At 33.1% G+C, this 5,600-nt stretch overlaps 1 pseudogene; it reads right to left on the bottom strand.

Annotated features, from left to right (window-relative positions):
• Nucleotides 1-4,774: 4,774 nt before the first annotated feature.
• LOC123937651 lies at nt 4,775-4,897 on the bottom strand (annotated as a pseudogene).
• Between the last annotated feature and the right edge of the window lie 703 nt (nt 4,898-5,600).

Raw genomic sequence — 5,600 nt, 5'->3', positions numbered from 1 at the left:
GTCAGGGGTGGGAGGTTGGGGGAATAGGTGGTGGGTAATAGGGAGGGCACGTTTTGCATGGAGCACTGGGTGTTGTGCAAAAACAATGAATACTGTTATGCTGAAAAAAATAAATAAAATGGGAAAAAAATTGTCTTGTCTAGTGTTTCATCTGATTACTATATATATATATACATATATATACACACATACACATATATATATATAAATAGGTGTAGTCACATTTATGTACAAGTAGGTCTATACACATATATGTATAAATTGATTTTATTATACCTTTTATGTAATGAATATTTATATTCCTTGTAGAAAATTTGGAAAGTTCTAAAAAACATGACAGATAAAATAAGTCATACATAATCCTACCATCCAAAGATTAACTGATCTGACCTTATATTAGCCTAGGTAACAAAAGGAAATCTCAGTATTAGAAATGGTATCTGGTAGCATAAAACCAAAAGTTAAATCTGCTGCTTCTTTATGTTCAAAATAATTTAGAAACAATTTCAGGCTAATTTAGGCTAATATGGACTAATATTATATAGAATTATCTTCCAAGTAAAAAATTTGTCTAGTAGCCCACAACACAATGATCAAAATTTCTTTAGCGTGGACCAACTGATTGTGACACACAGAACGACACTTTTCTCCCAGCTGTATGTAATTTATGTATGGAATGAAAACCTTTTTTTCTCTCTAATTAAGAATGTTTATGACTGAAATGCATTGGCTTCCCACATTCCCATTATGGCATAGTGCTCTTCTGTATGGGTATCTTCTGTGAAGTGTGTCACAAGTAATGTTATTAATAGAAATTAAATTATTTACAGAGATTAGTTAAGAACAACTTAAGACTTTCCCCTAAAATAATGTCACCTTTACTTTCATTTAAATGTTCTTTCTTGAGCAGCATCTTGGTGGCTCAGTTGGTTGGGCATCTGTCTTTGGCTCAGGTCATGATCTCCAGGTCCTGGGATCAAGCCTCACATCAGACTCTCTGCTGAGTGGGGAGCCTACTTCTCTTTCTCCTTCCTTCATTCCCCCTGCTTGTGCCCTCTCTCTCTCTCTGACACATAAATAAATAAAATCTTTTAAAAAATTTTTTAAAATGTTCTTTCTTGAGACTGAGACAGTAATCAATAAAAACTAAGAATGTAGTATAATTTACATCTTCTCCTATTTATGCTATAGCTGTTAATATATCAATTATATTTACAAGTGCTTGCCCGCAGTGATAGCTAATTATTGTAGCACTCAACAAAATAGTTTAACTGATCTGTTAAAAATCTCAAAATACTATTGGATTACTTTGAACTTTTTGTGAATATTATGTCATATATATTATATTTGAAAAAAAATAGGAATTCACTACTCATGATTGTTTTTCACAAACACTGAATCTTGAGGATTCAGTACTCTACACTGAACACAAGAGTTTAGTTTTATAGTGTTCACCACCCTTTTCTAAATTCAGATCAAGTTATTTTAAATTGTGCTCTAACTAAAATGTGGGTAAGAAATGACATTATAGTGCTTTTTAATGTGCTATTTTTTTAAAAGCAGAAATGTCATTTGACTTGTTGGTCTTTTGTACTTTAGTCTCATTTCCATTATACAGAACAGAAATAACAGTGTTCCCTTCATTTTGAAGTCGTGAGATAGAATGTGTCTCATGCCACTGTGTGATTAAATCCTCAAAAGCAAAGTTGATTACATGAGAGCTTAATCTCTATGTGAATCAAGCTGAAGCACATGGTAAAATATAGTCCTTTCTGCTTGATAACAGAGGTCAAGTAATGGTCAACTGTGTGTTCATTCTTTCACTACATTAAATTACCTAGTCATCCTTTTTTTTTTTTTTTAAGATTTTATTTATGTATTTGACAGACAGAGATCACAAGTAGGCAAAGAGGCAGGCAGAGAGAGAGGAAGGGAAACAGGCTCCCTGCTGAGCAGAGAGCCCAATGTGGGACTCCATTCCAGGACCCCGAGACCATGAGCCAAGCCGAAGGCAGAGGCTTTAACCCACTGAGCCACCCAGGCGCCCCACCTAGTCATCTTTTTGGTGCTTGAATTTAGTGCCCCTTCCTGAGTTTAGTGATCTGCTGACCAGTAAAATAATTTCTTTACTTGCCTTGGGTATTGGACTTTATTATACTTCCAAGATGGCACCAATATAAAATTTGAAATTTATTCCCTTGCTTTAAGATATTGAATAAATCAAGAGTTACATAGGTCCATCCAAATTCTCTTCAAATAATGTCTATGTGACTCTTTCCTTTTCCTTTCCTTCCTTTTTCTTTCTTTCTTTTTCTTATCTTTTTTTTTAGATAGTTTGCTTTGCTTGTTATGAAACACATCCTCAACTTGTGCTTTTAATAGAACCCCCCCCAAAAAAGAAAGAAAGAAAGGAAAAGAAAAAAAAAAAAATTTCCCCAAACTGTTAGGACATATATAATATGTTGTAAATACCTAGTCAGATGAAGAGAGAAGACTTTTCTTGAAGGATTCCTACAGCAAATGGAAAATAAAACTTTTATTTTTTGTGTGTATACATGATCTTTTCCATCATATACTCAATACCCTAACTATGGTTGGTGTTTCTATTATTTGCTCTGTCTCCTAGACTTTAAATATTATTGTAGGAAACAGCATTTGACTTTCTTACATTTGTCATTTATTTCAAACTCATTCTGAACTGATGGTAAGTTCAGAACAATTCAAGAAATATTGACTGAGGGGTGCCTGGGTGGTTTCATTGGTTAAGCGGTTGCCTTCCGCTCAGGTCATGATTCCAGGGTCCTGGGATCCAACCCCGCATTGGGCTCCCTGCTCAGCAGTGAGCCTGCTTCTCTCTCTCCCTCTGCCTGCCCCTCTGCTTACTTGTGCTCTTTATCTCTCTGTCAAATAAATAAATCTTTTTAAAAAAAAAAATAAATATTTATTGAATGCCTTTATGTATGTACAAGGTTTTGTTCAACGTATTAGTGTACTAGTAAGATGAAGTTTCTGTCCATTCTATCTAAACAAGTATATAATTGAACATTTAAAAAATTATTCTATAGATCATCATGCTCATGACTTATTTGCTACAATTTATGATTTACAAGTAGAATAGAAAGAGCTTCTAAAAATTGATAATTGGTTACTTTGTAAAACAGAGTTTTACTCAAACTTAGCAGAAATGAAAGCGTCCTTAAGTTCAAATACCATTTTAAGCAATTTGGCAACGACTTGACACTCCCAAAGAAAGACTAAATATTTCTCCTTGACAGTTAAAGATCTTTAACTGGAATATCCAAGTTTAGAAAAAAGATACAGTGCCAAATAGCACAGTTCTGAACACTGAGCAGATGCTCCATAAATACTTGTTGAAAGAGACTGCAAATAATTCCTTCTTACATTTACAAGGAGAATTTTCCCCAATATGGTCCCAACAACTGTGTTTTACCTCTTCTATCATCTGTTTTTACTTGGCTACAACCATAGTTACGACTCAGGCATATACAAAATTAGGGGGTGTTCAGAGACTTGAAGAGTCTCTCAATAAAAGCCCAAATGCCAGAGTAAGGCATGGATTCTTTATATCCCTCTAATTAGTACCTATATAACATATCCCCAGATGTTCTTAAGGTAACTATATGATGTGTGAAATAAACTTCACATCATTAGATCTGTCCTTTTATAAAAGCAAATATATCTAGTATGATTTTGTTTTTTTTTTGTTTTTTTTTTTAAGATTTTATTTATTTGACAGAGAGAAATCACAGAGAGGCAGGCAGAGAGAGAGGAAGGGAAGCAGGCTCTCCGCTGAGCAGAGAGCCCGATGTGGGACTCGATCCCAGGACCCTGAGATCATGACCTGAGCCGAAGGCAGCGGCTTAACCCACTGAGCCACCCAGGTGCCCCTCTAGTATGATTTTGTATGGTTAAAAAATAGATTTATCTAATTAGTAAGTGAAGTGAATTTGTACTCCATACAGCTCAACATCATTATTTTATATATCTTATATTTAACAAAATTAGTACGATTTATCTTTCATCAAATTCTTTCCTGCTTTTTTTTTCTGAGTTACTTCTAATATTTCTTGTTAAAAAAAATTTCTCATAAAATGGGAATATTTTTAATACTATTGAACAATTTCATGAGAAAATACTGTGAAGAAAATTTTAAGTGAGAATTTTCAAAGTCATTTGCAAATGTCAATGTCATTAGATTATGTGACTAATGTCCTAATGGGATAACTGAAGGTAGACTGAATAGGTGTTTATGTGTGTGTTGAGTATTATTACCTTTCGTATGGATTTTTTTAGGCTATTTAAAATTTAAATCCATTCATTTCCAACTTGAAATTTGGATGATAGGATGCCAAAACAGTCTATTTAAAAATTAAACAACTTAAACAAATCTTTCTTTATAAAAGAGAATAACCAATATTAAATGTGTGCCAATTATGTTAATGATCCTAATATGCCATTTGTTTTACAAATATTTTTTCTTTTAATTACAAAAGACGATTTTACCTCCCTTCTCCCTATATCCCCCCAGGTCTGAGTTGTTAGAGTACTCATAATTTGTGTGAGTAATCACAGCTAGTAATTGGCAGAGCCAGGAGTGAAACTCTGGGTCTTTTTTGTTTCTAAGATTCTTGTTCTTTGAAGTATACCAAGTGAGCTCCTTGAAATGTAAATGAATATCTGAGTCATTAACAAGCTTATACTTATTAATAGATCATGGGGCTTAAATGCCTTTTTTTTGGTAAAATGTTGACCTAAAATATAAGTTTGACACAAAAACTTTAATAATGGAAGCTTGCAGTTAGAAGCTTAAATAAATTTTAAAGTCTGGTATCCTAGATTTATACACTTGATCTTAGCCAAAAGGCCGAGAAGCGATGGTATCCTAGATTTATAATGCAAACTATTCAGATTCTAATTTTTGTAATGATCTAATTATACTAGAATTTTTTTTTTTTTTTTAAGCATTGCATAGTAAGGAAATGAAGCAACAGTCAGGATAAGAAATGAAGAATCCTAGAATAACCTCGAAACTACATGTGATGACAATGAGTCAGCATAGCTGGAAGAAATAGAGCGGCAATTACAATTATATTTTGAAATTTTAACTAAAATTCTTACTTGTCCAAAGCCAGGTTTCTTGTTGGTCTGAACATGTAGGCTTCTGCCAATTTGTCTATTTCTTGTATTTAGTTTCCTTTCTAGAAAAATAATTTTAGGATCACTGGGATCATTTTCACACACATGCCATCAGGGAAAAGTTGTATATCAGTCTGTTTATTGCAAATAATACACCATATGTAAAAAAAAAAATCTGCTCTGAAATATTCTGAGTGATTTAGCATTCATTTGGTAAAAGTTGATGACAGCTCATATATCATACATACATAATTCAACTTCTATTTCTATCAGTCTTAATCAACAATGATTTCTTGTTACTGATTGGGATTGTGTAATCCAAACCTAAAAAAATTCATATTCAAAGACTCATTTTATGTCTACACGAATTAGAATATTTTAGATGATCAGCAAAGAAGTGTGTTTTGAAATTTGTAGTGCTTGCTAAAATTAGTCATATATTC

Source organism: Meles meles, chromosome 2 (genome assembly GCF_922984935.1).
Source record: "Meles meles chromosome 2, mMelMel3.1 paternal haplotype, whole genome shotgun sequence".
Taxonomy (NCBI): domain Eukaryota; kingdom Metazoa; phylum Chordata; class Mammalia; order Carnivora; family Mustelidae; genus Meles; species Meles meles.
Note: the sequence above shows the minus strand (reverse complement) of the source record. Positions and strands in the feature narration are given on the sequence as shown.